The 19,094-nt window shown below is 42.5% G+C and overlaps 1 protein-coding gene and 1 long non-coding RNA gene across 2 annotated transcripts in view; one reads left to right on the forward strand and one right to left on the reverse strand.

Annotated features, from left to right (window-relative positions):
- Positions 1-19,094, forward strand: part of mgat4b (alpha-1,3-mannosyl-glycoprotein 4-beta-N-acetylglucosaminyltransferase B) — a 120,246-nt gene that overhangs the window by 11,220 nt on the left and 89,932 nt on the right. The window lies entirely within an intron of this gene.
- LOC309717616 lies at positions 11,302-12,424 on the reverse strand. Its single transcript, XR_014279759.1, has 4 exons — positions 12,286-12,424; positions 11,759-11,927; positions 11,549-11,680; positions 11,302-11,468 (listed from the first exon to the last, which is right to left on the reverse strand). It is a non-coding gene; the product is annotated as an uncharacterized lncRNA (long non-coding RNA).

Raw genomic sequence — 19,094 nt, forward strand, 5'->3', positions numbered from 1 at the left:
AACGTCCCCGACCTGCAGTTCCAACGTCCCCGACCTGCAGTTCCAACGTTCCCGACCTGCAGTTCCAACGTTCCCGACCTGCAGTTGGTTTTATTTTCGGGCTGCTGCAGCTGAATGTGTATGATTGCCTCTCTCTCACATGCACACGCAAAGACAGACAGACACACACAAACAAACCCGCACAGATTGGATTACAGTGTAGCAGACGACTCATAGTGATTAGATGACGCATCAGATTCGAAGTGAACATGTTTTGTCTTGTCCTCAGGACACACACACACACACACACGGACACACACACACACACACACACGGACACACACACACACACACACACGGACAAACACACACACACACACACACACGGACAAACACACACACACACACACATCCTGCCTGGCATTGTTCAGCAGTGACAACCTTGGCTTTTACTTTCCTCTGTTCAGTTTGTTTCTGTTTCTAGAACTGATCCAAACGTCTGTTCAGTTATTCTGGTTTAATCGTTCTCTGTGTGTGTGTGTGTGTGTGTGTGTGTGTGTCTTCCATATAAAATATAGCCTGAAAGTGAACCATTAATGGCATCAGAAATCACGATTTTCTGTATTGATTAACCTGTCCTTCAGTTTGAAGGAGAAAGTCAATTAAAAGGTGTGTGTGTGTTTCTCATGTGTGTGTGTGTGTGAGATCAATAACAGATGACTGAGCGTCATTTGTTCAGACTCTGTTCAGCTTTGCATGATTCACAGTTCAGAATAATCCTTCTTGTCTTTGTCTGCATCAGCCTCCAAGTTCAGCTAGAAACATTTTAGCTCCTCCTCCTTTAAGTACTCTCTCTTCTTATTGGCCGCCCCTTGCAAACGCATAACAGTGGGGCTTCTATGCTTGATGTGACTATATTAGGAATATCCCTCCTTATGACATCATGCAGATCCAAGAGTAGAAAAAACTGTGCTACACTGAGAGTTTGGAGCATCTGCAGCCTGAGCTCTGAGCTCACAGTGTGAAAGCAGAACAGCTTTAAATGTAATGACGTGTCCTATCTGCAGGTGATGGTTCTGGTTCTGGTCACGAGGTGGTTCCAGCTTTAAAGATGTGAAGTCTGGTGACAGATTAAAGGAAAATGTAGTTTCCGTGGTTTGATGGAGCTGCTGTTGTCAGTCAGAAAACCAGAGAAGAAGAGGAGACTCCTCTCTTTTTCCTCGTTGGTGTTTATCTTCCTATTCTGACTTCCTGTCTTTCAGCTTCCTCTCCTTCTGCTTCCTTCCATCATTTATTGCTTCCTATGTCTATGTTTCCTTTCCTTATTTCCTCGCTCTTCCTCCTCTTCTCTGGCTTTAGTGTAGTAACGAGAGAGAGGATGTTTGACAGTGTGATCAATATGAGAACTGAGAGTCTAAGTGTGTGTGTGTGTGTAATGTGAGCTCCAGATTAACTGTGTGATCTGTTACACAAGCTGCAGTTTGAGGTGTCAGTCACACTGTTAACGGCTGTAGCTGTGTGTGTGTGTGTGTGTGTGTGTGTGTGTGTGTGTGTGTGTGGGACAAACTTTATCGGTTTATAATCTGTAGGTAAACTCGATCTCACTCACACGGTGTCACTGTTTAAAATTTAAATGCTGATAATAATCAGAGGTCACACATGTAAGAATACGCCGAAGAAGGTAGTCCCTGACCGAAGCTCTGTTTCCTGAAGAGCTCAGCAGGAGGCCTGATGCTGATCGACAGCAAACATTTGAAGCTTTTTCCCGTTTACTGTTTGAGCCGATAAACTTCAGAATAGAATTTGGTATCACAGCCAGCGGTATCTGTCTTTGGTACTCAACTCGTTTTGAGATTATGGATTGAAAATGTTTCTTGGCTGAAACGTTTGACGCCGCCTCGGTCTGGCAGCGTTCACACCGCTGATGCTCGACTGTTTTTGGTTCCTGTTCATTCTGAGGTTTCAGACGTCTTACACGTCTCGAGCATAAATAGCGTTCTGACATTTCAGTCCAGCCGGTGTAGAAATGCTCACTTAAAATGTGAACAAACGGTAAAGAAAAACACGTTTCTATGACAACTCAGTAATTATTTAGCCTACTGTCGGCGAATTTGGCTTTCAGGCCGTCAAACACGGTGCAGTCTGCAGCTTTAGTGTTTAAGCAGATGTTTCCTCAGATCAGATGTGCTGCCATTGTAAGTTTTGGAAAGTATGACCCCACTGGTGACCGCTTTCAGCCTGCCGCCACCGCCGTCTTTGCCCTGTGCGAATGTTGTTCTTCAACATGTCGATGGAGTGACGTCACATGATCTCGCTCAGCTTCTTCCTCTAGCCCAGATGTTCTCTGGTACCGAAGTTTAGCACGAATTGTTGTCTGTGAATCGGTCCTCGGCAGTGTTGACGTGCTTTGGTCAGCACGCCGTGTGGAACTGAATCGTGCTCCTGCGGAAACTTTGGTCTGATTTGGGGTCGTCCTGTCAGGGTCAGTGATGGTTTCAGGTTTTCTACTGTCTGTGTGACCTCAGTTGACGACCTTCTGGGTGCAGTTTGCTTTGTTAGCAGGATCACTCCCTAAGTTTCGCTCAGCCTCGGCCCATTTTAAATGTTTTAAAGGTTTTCGAGTTTCTCCAAGCAGGTTTAGGCTGAAGTAAGCTGGACAGCGTGGCAATAAGATTACTCCTTAAATGGTCTTGTTAATTGGGGGGTCATTTATCCCCATGTGTCACACTTTTCATTTTGGAATGAGTGGTGCGGCGGTTGGCTCGGTCCTTCCTGTGCAGACCAGAGACACGCTCAGGTACCTGCTGAAGGTGTGGATTATTTAGCCAAAATAAGTCTGAGTCTATCCTCTGGCAATGATGTAACACATTTCTTCATCACTGAACCGGAAAACTGTAACATAGGATTTAAAAAAAATGTGCGCTAAAGTTTCCCGCCATCTGCGGTGACATCTTTTTTTAAATAGTTTTATAAAAGATCAAAGAAATGCTGATTAATCATGCTCGTGTCTCTCATCGTTCCCACATCCGTGGCCGCGCAGGAAACAGCCACTCGTTTCCACTTTGATTAATAATTAGAGGTTAACGGAGGTTTTTAATCATGTCGTGTTAAAAGCGGAGCAGGAATGTTGTGATGGATGTTCCTATTGGAAAATCGGGTTACACCCTCTGAGGGGGTAAAAGAAAGGCGGCTGTGTGTGTTTGTGTTTCTCACTAATAAAGATTTCACACCTATAATTGAGGAATCGAAGTGGAGCCGCTATCGTCTCCATGGAAACCCTCAGTCCTCTATAGGCACCGTGTTGCATAATGATGCTCTATATACTCCAATGGGGTCTTTTATTTTGAAGGAAGTGAAGGAGGAAACATGTTAAAGGATTGATGTCTACAAATACATACGATTATTACAAATATCAGATTTAAGTCTTCATGTGTTCTCTGGGTGAATATAGGCACAACTGAAGTTTGAGGTTTGAAGTGTTGAAAATAAAAACTTTCCTCTTGACGTCCACCTGACAGCTCGAGGCTGAAACATTCAATCCGGGCACGCTCTGATCCTGCGTGTTTGTTCAGCCTGCAACCTTGACTGCTGCCCTCGCCCCAGGGGGCACATAGCCTCAACCCCCCCCCCAAACAAACACCGCCCGATTTAAACAAAAAAAAAAAAAAAAAAAAAAAAAGTGCACACACACCCCTGTCGACCGTTGTCATGGTACGATCTGTCACTGCTGGGTGGTTTCGGCTGCAAGCCAACTCTGTGTGTGTGCGTAAGAGGGACATTTGGAATAAATGTGGACAGTAAAATTTCGTTTTTACTGCTTTTTCTGTGTGACCTGCTGTGAAGCTTTGAGTTTCTTTGGCAGCAGGAGTTCAGTTGTAAAGTCAAAGATAAGATTTGATTCAGTCCTTCTGTTATTCAATCTGGTATCTGTTCTAAAATGCTTTGATGTCCTTCAGCAACAGTTTCCTCTACTACAGCTGTCACATGGTGCACATGTCATGGACCTTTACTGTGAAAACACACACACTCTCTGACTCACTCACTGGCCTGCACCAGTTACCAGTCACTTTGTGGAGCATTGGACTGCCATTACCTCATAAGACTTTGTTGTTACACTTTCTCTTACCGTACATTACTAAATCTCCATTTGCACTATTTGCCTATTTGCACTACTCTGCCTGGTTTACACTCAATGTCACTTACCCATTATATTGTATATTGTATAGCTTTCTTGTTATATGTAAAATTGTATTTATTTAAATTTTTACTTTTTAATTATTTACTTGCATTTTTAATCACTTTTATATTTAAATATATTTAAATGTTCATTTGCTATTTATCTAGGGATTGAGAGTAACGCAATTTCTATTCTCTGTATGTCCTGTACATGTGGCAGAATCGACAAATAAAGTTGACTTTGACTTTGACTTTGAAAGGTAGACACAGGCCCTTTTGAAGATCTGTCAAACAAATCAAGATGTCTAAACTCTATTTAAAGTTACAGAATACGTAAACTTACTCATACACTACCTAAAACTAGTTACGCAGTACTTAAATGTACTTACAGTATGGAAATGTATTTGTATCCTGTATTAACCTGACTTGTTACTGTTGCCTACCTTTAATGATTTGTAGGTAAATCTAATTACGCTGTAACTTAAAATATGATACAGTTAAACTCTGTTTAATTACAGAGGAATTAAACGGCTATGTTATGAAGTGTTACTGAATTGTGTTCTTCAGTGAGGCGGCGTATCCTTCATTCTTACATTATTTTTATTTAACCAAGAAAATAAGACTCTTGAGATAAAAATATCCTTTTCAAGATAAACTAATAAAACACACACACACACACACACACACACACACACACACACACACACAGAGGAGAACAGGTTTGAGCCTGAGTGAAATCTGGCTGAAACTCTTCTGAGTTAATAAAATTCGGCAGTTTTTAAAGTAAAAGAAAAAGTCATAATCTAGTGATTTCCCTACAGAATCCACATTCATGAAATCCTGGAGGCGGTTTGAGCTGACATTGTTATCAGTAATGAGGTGAAATTACTCTCATACTGGACTGGATTCAGATCACTGACCAGGGCAGAAAGTACTAAATCCATCGGACCTCGATGAGAGAAACCAAGCTCAGGTTTAATGCGCACTTTTGCAAAGATGTCCTGCAGATGTTCCTGTTCCTGATGTGTTAGTCGTGTTACTGTGAGCAATAAAGTTTATTACCCACCATCAATGGGGCCTTATTGTTTCATCGTTAGTTATGGAAGCATAATGGGATGATAATGTGTTAAACAGAGATGAACACTGATGCAATGAGATCATGCGGACGCACGCACCGTCTCGTGTTTGTGTGTTTCCTGGAGGGTCCAAGACGCTGTGAAAGGAGCTGATGAATATTTGATGGGAGCTCCAGCAGGTCAGGTTGCACTCTGAGAGAAACCGTCCTTGCCTTCATGCTGCACAGGGAACAAAGCTCACCTCATTCATGTGTGGAGAGAAGATTTAAAAGTAATCTTTAATGGGTCCATCAGGCACATGTGAACTGCTGAGTCTACATTTAAATGTACAATCATCTGAGTGTGTAACTGAGACAACACAGAGCAGATTCACGAACACAAGTCTGAGTTTTTCTGTCAAAGATCTCACAGATGTAGCAGCATTTTTCATAGACTGTATGTAAAAGATGGATGCAACCAGTGGTTTCTGGGCTCATTTTGAAGCTTCTACGCGTTATGGCCACCATGTTGGGTTTTGCGGCCAGAGGGGACCTTATCAGGACACCAGGGTGAAGTGTCAAATTATCAGCTAATGCTAGCTAGCTAGGTTAGCAAATTGCATCTGTAAACTGTATAGGAGCTCCCACTGGCACAGACAGGAGCGAATTAATGCTAAGAAATCAAATCCTAGAATTTTACTCACCAACACTGGAGCTCTTCCTGGACAGTCTGTTTGTATAGTAACCTTACAGCAGCCATATTATTGGCCATGTAATGTCATTAAAAATGCTCCAACAGCATAAACACGGTTCAGATATCCAGTTCAGTGGCTCTGATTAGCTGAGGTGAGGGCTAGCAGATGACTAACAGCTAAAGTCGCCTGTGTCACCATGCACCTGTCAGTCAAAGAGGTCACTCCCCTAAAAATGCAAACTCTTAAGCTTTAATACAATTTAAACAGGTGAGTTATAAAAACAATGACACCTGTAAAGTTGTTATGAAGGTAGGAATTATCTGTAGAGCCTCAGAGAGTTTTTATATCAGGATGTAAACGTGTTTATTTCTGCTTTGAAGTTGGATATTTTAATATGGGAGTCTATGGGGACTGACACACTGCTAGAGCCTCTAGTGGGTGTTGGAGGAACTGCACCATTGGTGCTTTTAAGCCCCAGAGGTTGATGCTCGTTCCCACATACCCTTTCTTCTTCTGCCAGTGGAGTCTCAGGTAGCCTCTACATGTTTTTCCTCAAGCACTCTACCGCCACCGTTGGGTCAAAGTCGGAGGTGTGTATAAGTGTTACTGAACTCCACGCCACACTTTGAAGAAGCTGAGCATAGCTGGATTATTGTGATGAAGCCAAGTTCAACGCAGCTGTGACCTCCATTTCTGCCATATTAGAGTTTTTATTCCAGCTCCCATAAAACTGGTTCAGCTGATCCTCACAGCAACACTCGTAACAGTTCACAGACTGAGACACATTTGTTTTATAAACTGGCCCCTCATCAGCACTGACAGTTATTCATTGCTATGATGTTATCAGATATCTCTGCTGAAGTTTCCATGAGCAGGAACCAAACTGATTACTGGAGACACGCGCACTCGTTTATCTTTGAAATTTGCGATGAGCTGATGGAAAGGCCCAAGCGCTCCTTCCACCGCCGCTCCGGATCAGGTTTGCAGCGGCGTGTAGATAAAGTTTAGTTGAAGGAAGTGGAAACACGACATCACTGCAGGTGTCTGATGTTTCACTGATGTGTGCGCTGAACTGTCTGCAGCGTGTCAGCAGACTGACGGCTGCAGTCGTTTATCTCCAGCTGCTCGGCTCGCCTGACAACCTCTGCTCTGTGTGTAAGAGACCCTGAACCGCAGATTACCTCCCTCACACGTCAAGTCTTCAGTTCAGATTTTATCACATTTTTTTTTAGAAATTTTAATCAGATTTTAGATCGGAAGAAAAAACGTCACGCATATGTCGGTGCGGCTGCAGGACCGTGGTCCATGGCACGCATGTTACAGTTATAACGATCATCATGAAAGGTTTAAACCCAGCTGTCAGAGTCACTTTTACGCACTTTCTGTTTTAAAAGGCTTCAAAACAAAAACTTGTTTCCATTTGTTCTTTCTGAAGCTTCCCTTACTTCCAACAATCATTATATCCAAACATCAGTAACAGGAAAAAGCACTAAACATGCATCTCAGAGATTGTAACCAGTTAAATAATACAAAGATAGATTTCCTGTTGCTAAAGCTCGTGACTTCTGGAGCACATCCGCCCCCGCCTCATTTTTCAGTACCAGACCTGAGCCAGACTAGGCTCAAACGTGCTGTCAGTATAGCTGTGACACATGTAACTGGATTAATTGACTGTTTGCTCCCTTAAATATATTCATACTGTTAAAGGTAACTAATCCAAGACGACTCTAAATTGGACTGTTTTTCATGAGGAGTATTTTCACTTCTCAGTTCTTTGCCCTTTTGTACTTTTACTTTTACTATAACTTTAACTAAAGTAAGAGTAGTGCTGCTGAAACACATTTTGTCTATTTGAAGTAAAGGCGCTGACAAGTGTTTGCTCGGCGGCACAGACTTGACATCGTGTGTGTGTCAGAGGTATGAGGAGGACAGCATGTGACCCACTGCCTTCAGCATGTGATGGGCTGTGTGTGTGACCTTTGACCTCTTGTTCCAGTTTTTTCTCTGTGCTTTAGCCAGTCGGAGCTCAAACACCCACATCGTTCACCTTTCTGTCGTCTGTCACCATAAAAAATGAAACATTTGCAGACTGCAGCTCCACACATGTGATGATATCCTGGGTGGTTTCTACGCAGCGAGTCAAACAACGGTCGGTGATACCTTATCACCCCCCCCCCCCCCCCCCCCCACACACACACACACACACAAAACAAAAAAACCCAACAGAGTTTAACATATAGAATTACTTTTATCTCTGTTCAAACTTTATGCATATTCTGGGTCCGACTAAATCAACAGCCCGACCACTGCTGCCTAGAGCATGCCTAGAGCATATGGCCAAAAGTATTTATCACGATATATTTGAAAATTTGCGATAACAATATAACTGACGATATAATTGATGCGAGACAAAATACAATTCCACAACTTTACTAGCGCAAAAAAACACCATCCATTTATTTTCACTTAAACAAGAAGCTGTTTTTTATGTGCATTAACCAAAAGGCATTTCCAGTAGAAATGGGCTGACATATCCTGAGCATAACCATGTATAATATCCACTGAAGTTAAAAAGAGGTGCTTTGCAATATTAAACTGCAGTGTGCCAAATAAAAAAGTCAAATACGTATTTTTCGGACCATAAGGTGCACGGGATTATGAGGCACATTAAGCGAAACAAAGCAGTCAGATAGATCAAACTACTCAACTCATTCTTCTTGCTTCCTCCACTTCTGTACCATTGATTCATTAATGCTGTATTCTATCACAGCTGCTCTATTCCCATGTTGTTGCAGTATATTAATTACTAACCTCATATTGTGGATGGATTATCTCAGTTGTTCTCCTGACTGAAGTTTGGTCCGTTTACAGTATCCTGCCATGCGATTGCATTTGTCTCTAACCATCAGGAACCTTCACGTTAACTTTTATCGAGTGGAAAAGTGTTAGTGTTCGTCCTCCAGCTTCACTGTTTATGTTATGCTAACATAGCTGTGTTGCTAGCGATCACGTAGCACATCATTATATACCAGCTAGCCCAACTTCAGTAACCCTACAAACATCACTGCTGTTTAGTTTCCTGTCTTCATTTATGTTGGAAGTGACAGCAGAGCTGTACGTTTGAATTTTTTCAGAAATCTCTCAGTCAGAACATGCTATATCATGCTTAGGTAACTAGCGAAACTAGCGAGCTAACGTCCGCTAGCTTCCTGCTAACTTCTAACTCCGTTAAATGTAATAAATTCTGTTTTCATGGATGCCTGGATGTTAAACTTCATAGTTACACCTGGTAAAGCAGCAATGCTGATCGTTTTATTAAAGATGAAAGAATTTAGACAGTTTTTAACTCTGTGATGCTGCAGTGTTCGTTTGACTTTGGGACCTGAAGGATACGGAGTTTAGGACCCAGATTACTCCCAGATTTAGAGCACCTTAGTCCGACAAATAAAGCAATAACAACGGCCGCTTGCATGTTCTACAAAAAAATGTGCTTTGTCGTGTATCTGACGGACAAACACAAAACCAGTTCCACATCACTGAAGTTGCACCATTTTTACAAACCAATTCTGGTTCATCCGTTTCACTCAACAATCGGCCATGTGCGTATGAAAACAAAGGCACTGCGCATGCGCGTTTTACCCATATTCTATCGCGATATTTCATTTTCTTATCGTTGCCGTGAACGGTATAATATGGCCCAGCCTTACTGCTGCCTGTCTGCGTATTCCCTTGGATGTGATTCTGTGGACGTTTGAAGGAAGCAAAGCAGCTTTATTGATCTTCTGGGAGCCTAAAAAAAGTGTCAGAACACAGAAAGTGTCCAGAATAGAGCGTCTTTGAAGTCAGCCTACCTGCTGGGTTCAAATCAATTTCTGGTGAGCAAACAGGACCCTGGAGGAGCGCCAAACTCCAAGAGCTCGGCTCAGCTGGAGGAAAACAAAGCTGCAAGTGGTCCTGAGAGCTCTGCCTTCTTCAAATATTTAGTTTGAGGTGTTCAATCAGCTGCTTAAGAACCCACCGTCGTGCAGATGATGAAGAAGAACAGCCCTTTGCTGTCATTGTACATGTACAACGAAATTGTGGAATGAATGAAATGAATCTCCCTCACAGACAGAGACGATCTTTGGAACATGGCTGTGAATTGTTTTCAGTTTTTCTGAAGAGTTTCAGCAGAGTTTTATTATCAGAAATGTGCTGATTTTTTTTTCTGTGTGCTGTGCTAACTTTGCTCCCAGCAGATTCAGGAAACTCTCCATCAATGCAACAAAAAATCATTTTGGCTGCTTATCTCTGAATCTGATGGACAAAAAACTGCTTAGCAGGATCTTTCTACACATCTTAGGCCCAAAACTGAACTAACTGAAAAGTTCCACACAAATACAGATCAAACACACGCACGAGGCCGTGTTATCTTACCGCTTTTATATGACACTAGTGATGTTCGATTCGTGAACGAATCGTTCAATACTCGAGAATCACTTTACTGACTCGTGAATCATGATTCACAAGCCCAACTGACTCACTGACTCATCCCTGTTTCTGTTAGCAAACTAATTCGCTTAGTAGAAATATATCTAGCTTATAACTTAAATTGTGGGGGGGGGAAACAACAGCCAGTTTCTTAACAAAAGCATTTCTGCTCTGAACTGGAAGAAAAAACCCTGAGTAGAAGCTCACATCAAGAAAATAGCTCCTCGGTTCACAGTAGCATCGCTCTGCTAACATGCTAACGGCACATTTGAGCTACTCACCCCCTCCCTTCCTGTGTTGAATCATAAGCGTAACCAAATCACTCAGGACTCGCTCACCCCCTCCCTCCTGTGCTGAATCGTAAGCGTAAGCGAATCACTCAGGACTCGCTCACCCCCTCCCTCCTGTGCTGAATCATAGAGCAAACGAATCACTCAGGACTCGCTCACCCCCTCCCTCCTGTGCTGAATCATAGAGCAAACGAATCACTCAGGACTCACTAACCCCCTCCGTCCTGTGCTGAATCGTAAGCGTAAGCGAATCACTCAGGACTCGCTCACCCCCTCCCTCCTGTGCTGAATCATAGAGCGAGCGAACGAATCACTCACTCACTCACTCACCCCCGCCCTCGTGGCTCACAGCTTCTTCTTCTTCTTCTTGGTTGGCAACCAATGTTAAGGCGCATTACCGCCCCCTGGCTCACAGCTCAGTGGACATTTAGATGAGAAAATATATATTTAACACATTTAAGGAAAATACTAATAAAATAAAAATAAACAAAATAAATGTTTATTAAGCAATTTTGATAGGAAATTGCTTAATTTTAGAAATGTTTTTGCTCTTTTTTGCTCTATAAAATAGTTTGTTTTTTTTTTTAGAATCATTCATTGTCATGAACCGAAGTTCCGTGCGCAAGCTGGACCCAGAAGCAGAACACACACACCAGGGTAGGAGAGAATAAAGAAAGCAAATTTTATTATAACTAAAGGTGTCCCGTAAGGGTAGCCGAAAAAACAATCGTGTGAAACCAGAAGAAACCGAGGGACTGGGGAGGTGAACCGCGCAGGGAACGCCGAGAGCGGGGCTGTGAGAAGCTGCAAAACAAAAAGAGAAACAGATTACTGGGGTGCGGAAAAAAGGCAGCATACGAGGGAAGGTGGAGTATGCGTCTTACGGAGATAGCCGGGCTGAATGAACCAGAGGGGGGGGAGCTCCAAAGGGGTCGAGACGGCGAGGCTGATAGTGCTCCGAATCTCAGGCGGACAGGTGGACAGGCAGGAGGCTCGCAAAAACGCCGAGTTGTGATCTGAGTACACAGGGTAAAACAGAGTTAGTTCCGATGGATAATTTGTCAAAAAGGGCTTTTCCCGCAGGAGTACGTTACCGCTGAGAGGCGACTACGGACTGGCGTGGAGCAGCAGGTAGGGCAGGATTAAATAGTCCACCTGGTGATCGCCTGGGATGGGATGCAGGTGTGGGGTTAGCAGCCACGCCCGTGGGCGTGGGCATCCCAACAGCACCCCGGACGCCGGGCCGCGGATCATGACATTCATCTTAGCAGTGGGATTTACATGAAAAGAGAAACAAATTAAGTTCGAGTGAAAATGTAAAATTTTTGCACTCTCTGGTCAACTGACTCAGTGAATCAAATGACTCAAAAAACCTGATTCACTTTGATGAGTGACTCATTAAAACTCAATTCAGTAAAAAGAATCAAATTTACCATCACTATATGACACGCTGTGTTGGTGGGTGAGATGTACACAGAAACTCCTCACTTGACTTTTTTTTTTTTAGCCCGACGGACCAGTTGCAGGAACCATAACATGCTAGGTAAGTGTGTTTTAATCGCAGGATTCATATAATACTGATGACAGATATTTAGGCTAATAGTTAGGCTAACACACTTACCTCTCATCTTTTCTTTCCTCACAAAACCGATGGATCCTCCACTTCTTTTAAGTGTCTCCCAGCGCAATCCTTAGCATATTTTGGTTCCTGCAACTGGTCCGTCAGGTTATTGTCTCCCCAGAAACACTTCCCTCTGCTTTTGGAAATCTGTTTTTTCCTATTTCCCTTTTTCCTATTTCTGTTGTGTTTTGTGTGCTTTTGGAGCATTTTTCTTATTGCTGGTGTTTTCTTAAGTTGCAGTCCGTTTGAGTTAATGATCAGTTTTGGTAAAATTCTGACTCTACGAATGTTGCAGCAGAAATCGAGACTTGAGACAGACCAGGCATCGTTTTTCCTCCCTGTTCTTAGCCGAAGGTAGTGCCACTCTTGTGGTCATTGTTTAAACACCGCAGTGCACCTAGGCTTTCTCTCTGACTGCGTCCATCCCTTTATGACTCCTGAACATGACGATGAGTTCACTGTACTCGAACAGCCTCCGCAGTCAGCAGGTCCAGATCCAACAAGCACCTTTGAGATGTGAACACGAATATTTCTGTCATCTTGTTTAAGCAGCTCTGAAGGCAAAAAGGGTCCAACCCAGTACTAGCAAGGTGTACCTAATAAAGTGTCCTGTGAGTGTACACGTTGCTGTTTCACACACGGTGTCATTAAAAAAAAAAAAAACACGGAACACTCGGTCGCTCCCGATGTGCTCATCGGAGTGTGAATGTCAGGTAAAAAGCACTTAGAAGCAGAAAAAAAGTGCTTGTGTGAATGAGGCGTACGCGCTATAAGCTTTGAATGAATCAGTTTCATTCAAAGCAGAATCAGAAGCTTTGGGAGGGAACTTCAGGTGTAACCCTCAGTTTGACGGGTCAGGGTGAATCACAATGATTACTTGGTTAGTTTAGGCAGACAGTTAGACTGTTAGTCAGACAAACTGCTGTCACTGTGTTTGGATTTAGGAATTTCCAATGTGTACGGATTTAAAACCATTTTCGGATTTTGAGTTTGACACTGTAATGCAGTCTACATGCGTTTAAAGGTTAAAAGTAGACTTCTGCTGTTTAAAACCCCCCCAACAAAACACTAAAAATACGTGTAATGTATTAAAGATGCGTAATATCTTCAGGGAAGTGTAATTTCCACAGAACAGTAAACAGGATCCTGGAGTCCCATTAAACATGTCCACGGAGAGAAGAGAAATCTGGAAGGTAACTAAAGACAGACGAGGAGAATATTTAAACACGAGAAGAGGAAACCGAAACGAGACGACAGCAGAAGGTACAAAGTGAAGAGGAGGACGAAGAGGAGGAGGGAGGAGGTGACGGGGGGTCTCTGTACTGAATCAGATCGGCTTCCTCACACAGAGCGAACCATCTGTCAACCAGAAACAGTGTGTGTGCGTGTGTGTGTGTGCGCGTGTTCAGCTCTGCCACTCATTTACTGTAAATGAGTAATGTGAGCGTCCGGGCAGCAGGGAGTGTGTACTGTACGGGAGTGCGCTTCATTAGATTAGACGTTTAAATCTCCGGCTTCATTGACACACACATTCAGATCAAGTTCAGGCAGCTCTGCCTGGATACTGACAGCAAGTGATACACATTACAGGTCAAAATAAGTAAAAGATGTCAACACAGAAGTTCTTCGGGGGATTATAATGTCCAAAAGAGGCACCAGACTCCTGCATTTAATACAGGCGCATCCCTGAACCAGCTTTGGAAGATGCGTCTCAAAACCTGGTAAAAAATAACTAGATGCCAAAGCTGGATGTTCTTGGAAAAGCTATAAATTAACTCAGCAGAGTCGCAGAGGGGAAACAAACCCAGAGTCGTTAATCATTCGGCTTGTTAAGTTCTGACGTATCGACTGTGTTTCCGATTCGAGCGTCTCCTCGGTCGAGTCTCTCGACCTTTTTAACGTCCTGCAGTTCTTTGACTCTAACAGAGACGAGCTCCCAAAAACTATCCAGCCGTCGCTGTTGGCCTCAGCTGTGACTGTCCTCTGTTACCGTGGCCTTGATTTACAGTGCTGTGAAATTTGCTTCCTCCCTGATTTATATTTTTTTGACACACGTTTCAGATCATCAAAAAATGTCCTGTCTGAAGAAGTAACTGCCCCCTAAACCTAATGACTGGTTGTGCCAACCTCGGCAGCAAGAAGTCTGTCGAGCATTTGTGATAACTTCAGTGAGGTTTTCACATCGCTGTGGAGGAATTTTCTTCCACTCTTCAGTCACATTGGAGGGTTTTCCAGCATTAACGACCTGTTTAAGGTCAAAGCATCTCCGTCTGACTTACGTCCAGACTTAAACTCGGCCACTTCTAAACCTTCATTTTGGTTTTAAGGCCATTAGAGGTGGACATGCTGCCGTGTTTCAGATCGTAGTCCTGCTGGCGAACCAAGGTGAACTTAAGCTTCATGGACTGATAGACAGAATGCATGTTTCCATCAGTTACAGCGAGTCGTCCTGAGCAGTCCACAGCAGTGCAGTCCAGACCATCACACTACCACCACCATGTCTGACTGTTGCTGTGATGTTCTCTTTATGAAATGCTGTGTTAACGGGATTCAAACCTCCCAGAAAGTTCTGCTTTTGTCTTGTCAATCCACAGAAGATTTTCTCAGAAGTCTCAGGGATCATCCAGATGTTTGTTGGCAGATGTGAGGCGAGCCTTTGTGGGTTTTTATTTCTCAGCAGCAGTTTCTGGCTCTCCTGGATGAGTCATCGATTCACTCTTGGAGTAATTTTGTCAAGCCAGTTGCTCCTGGGAAGGTTCAGCACTGTTCGATTTTGTCCTTGTGTGGATAATGGCTGTTTCTTTGGACCGTGGCATGTTGTGTTGTTTTTTGAGGTCTTTTAGCTTGTGTCAGTGATTTACTACTTAAACAGGTTTGGGAATAATCAGGCTTGGGTGTGACCAGTGAAATTGAACTAAATGTGGTTAATCACAGTTAACTCATGATTTAACAGGGCGCAATTGCTTTGTTAGAGAGGGCCAGGTTTGGAAAGCCTTTTTCTCTTTAATAAATGAAATAATGATTTAAAAACTACATTTTGTATTTACCCTGGTTAACTTTGTGTAATATTAAAATATGTTTGATGATCAGAAAGATGTAAGTGTGATTTTCAAATATGCAATGAAACTAAGGAATACATTTTTGTATAGCCCACATAGCTGATGATTTTCTAAATGGTGGTCACATGCACGGTGCCTGAGAGAGTTCAGCTCTTAACACGGCGTCCACACGCCGACTGTGTGGTGAAAGCGGCTCGTCAGCACTTTGGTTCCTGTCCGTGTCACACTGCATCCATTCAGCTGCGGCGCTCAGAGCCCAACAAACATCACAGTATGCTTCACAGGGCATGAGTATCCTGGTTAGCAGGCTGCTCTGGGGATATCAGGGGACAGAAAGAAATCTGTTTGTGCATAATGCCGTGTACAGGATTTGTGTATGATGTTGTGACTGTGCGAGAGATGCATCATTCACTGGGTAAAGGACTAAAAACTTGACCTAAATATTAGGGGTGCAACGATACACAAAATTCACGGTTCGGTTCGGTTCGATACTTTGGTGTCACGGTTTGATATTTTTTCGATACAAAAAAATGTTCATGCATTTTTAATTTGTCATTTATTAAAATTATAAATATATATTTTAACTCAAAAGTACAGTTTTTGAATTTAACCCTAACCCTTGTGCGTGTTTTTTATTTTGACAGCGAATGCGCACCTGCGGACCACTTATGTGCAGCCCTGGTTATTTAGCTCGTCATATTGCAGCCACAGAAATTCTTTTGTCCATGAAACCATAAAGCTGCACTTTCTTTTTGCCTCATAGTCTGATTTGTCATAACTTCTCCGTTTTGTGGTAAGCTTTTCTTTGGCTGTCACTTCTTCACCCTGACCTGTCTTATTTGGCTCAGCAGAACTGAAATGCTTTTACACACTCACTCACATAAGCTCAGCGATTCTCTGCACGATCAACCTCTCACATGTTTAAGCTTGCTGCGGGAGATTTCACTTGTCATGTTTGCATAGTAAGCTAACGATTAATAAGACGATGTCAGAGGAATTGGTGCACAAATTATCATCACTCACAGATCAGTGCTGTCGCTCTCTATACACAGTTCGCACGATTGCAAAGTGAAAGCAAAAAAAACAAGCGCAAATTCAAACGCGACTTCAATATGTCACATATTGACAGTGGCTCACCGATGCCAATGACATAATTACCCAGCTACATTTCCGAAAGAATGCAAAAGCATTGACATATATTTTTCCTATAATAGCCCGACGGGCAGGGCAGAGATAGATTTTGGTAGCCCGACTGAAAAAATCGCTAGCTCCGGGACGTCGGGCTAGCGATATTGTAAGCCCTGTATCTGATTGAGGAATCACTCATCTTTGGAAAAGAGAGTTTATTACAGAGAAATGGCTCTTTCCAAAATAAAAGCTATACTATCCGCTTCTTCTGGGCTATATTCTCAGCAGCATAAGGAGAATCATGTGCTAACAGCTGTCTAAATGACTCGGCTAAAGTTAGTAGCATGCTTGCTTTTTTTTGTCTGCTTCCACTTGTCTTTGCACTACGATGATGTCGGCGTAAATGTGCAGTCATATTCGTTGTGTTCCCGCTAGTGCTTTCAGGTTAATCTCGTTGAAATGACCTTAACGCCACAACACGGCAAATCTCCGTTAACGAGCTACCGCCGATCACTCCGTGCATGGGGCTAGACGGCCAACACGTTAACGAGCTAACTGCGCTAACACACTAGTTCACACCAATGTAATTGAGCATTGCATGGCACATTCAACATACTGTTTTACTTTAGTCCATGACTCGCTTACCTTCAGGGTCATACGTCACATGAAAACCAAAATAATTCCAAACGCCAGATCTGAATGACGTTCAATTTGCCTGTTGCAAGGAGAGCTTAACTTCTGTCTCGCTAGCTTGCCCTGCGCTCTTCCTTCTGACTATGCTGTCTGTGTTGAGCGCTCAGTGGATCTGCGCTCGACAGTGCAGCCTAGGCGGAGTAGTCGAACACAGATTCACTGAGCGCTCAACACAGACAGCATCGTCAGAAGGAAAATTGATAAAATAAATTACAAATGTTGTATTGTTCGATACATATGCGTACCGTACCGAAAGCACTGTATCGAACGGTTCAATATCGATACGAATATCGTTGCACCCCTACTAAATATATAAAAATCTCTTTGAAAGACAGAAATGTATATATATATATATATATATATATATATATATATATGTATATATAATATTAGTGAAAATGAAAAAGGTCTTGTAAAAAATGTAAATTAGCAGGTGAAATGAGCACCGGCTCCATGCAGTCGGGAGGTACGATTAGTCTGCTTTAATCATCAAATAATTTACTCTGTTTTCAAGAATCAAGTCAAATAAATCTTTAATGTGAGAATGTTTTCAGCTTTTTAACTTTATTAATGTTTATAAACTCACTGAGTCTAGTTCCTCTGCTAAGATATCCAGCAAACTGAATATATTTGAGGTTTTTGACTGTTATGGAAAAAACGAGAAGTTATTTATATAAAATCATGTAAGAGATTAAGTGTGTGAACACAGCTGATATCAGGTGAGGAAATTCTGCTTGTGAAACGGGTAGAGCACAAATAGAATAACGGAGGTGAAGTGGAGCACTGAAACCTGACGACACCTTTGTCCACAGCGAGGATGAGGTGTTGTCGTTAATTGGTTGGTATTTGAGTTTCCCTCCAGATGTGGCCCCTCACTCTCTAAATGCTGTCTTTGTGTTGGAGACTGCTCGAGTCTTTTTCCACAAATGCCCTCATTCAGCTGCTACCTGACTCTGCTCACCTCCGGCACCCAGACAGGAGGAAGAGGGAGGGGTGACGCCTGAATCAGCCTTAGTATCCCGTATCCAGGCTGATTCAGACCAGGTCCGGACTCTGTCATAAGAAAACCTCTCAAATGGTTGTATTCACTGTCCTTCTCTTTGCCCTGTCTGCTCTTCCTGTTTCCGCATATTCTGAGCAATATTTATAACATTTATGGCTCCTCATAGACCCAAACTGGCTCTTAAGATTTCACTTTTCCACCTGGGCAGCTACACAAAGAGCACCCAGCTGCCTGTAAGGCAGGTTTAGTGTTAGGTTTAATAGTTAACATTTTTACAAATCCTGTTTTTGCTTTCATGGAAACAAACACTTGATTATGTCTATTTTATGCCTGCAAATCGAAACACAAAACATCTGAAATTAATTGCCTTTGTCCTGCATTACTGTTGGCTGTTATTGTAAAAAAAACAAGTTGTTAGTTATTGTTCTGTATTGTCATCAATATCGTTTTAGCATAAGATATCATTTAGAATCACCTCAGCTGCCATTTTGTAATTTGGAAAGCTAAAGCCAACTAGCATTTTAACTCAGTTAAAATAATGTTAGCTAGCAAATAAAGCTTATAAGAACTGGCTGACCTTTAACAGTCGAAACAGTGTTTTGCTCAAAGTTACACAGCTTCTAGTTGGTCCAATCACTGATGTGTTAGGTTAACTGGTTAACTAATTCTGAATTGGCTGTAGGTGTTATTGTACGGATAACTTGTAGGATAGCCACCGGGCTAACATTAGTGAAAAGAACTCTGATTTGGATTTGATCCCCAAAGCCACCCTGTCCCTCCATGAAGTCATTGCCCCACTGATGTGGACCTCAGTTTTATTAAGTTTAGCCAGAAACAATAGAGAGAAGATTTAGCTAGTGTTGGCTAAAATTAGCTAATTTCACCAAACAAGCTGGTAATTTATTGGTATTTGTATTTAGAGGACT

This window comes from Aulonocara stuartgranti, assembly GCF_965226115.1.
Source record: "Aulonocara stuartgranti genome assembly, chromosome: 2".
In the NCBI taxonomy this organism is placed as follows: Eukaryota; Metazoa; Chordata; class Actinopteri; order Cichliformes; family Cichlidae; genus Aulonocara; species Aulonocara stuartgranti.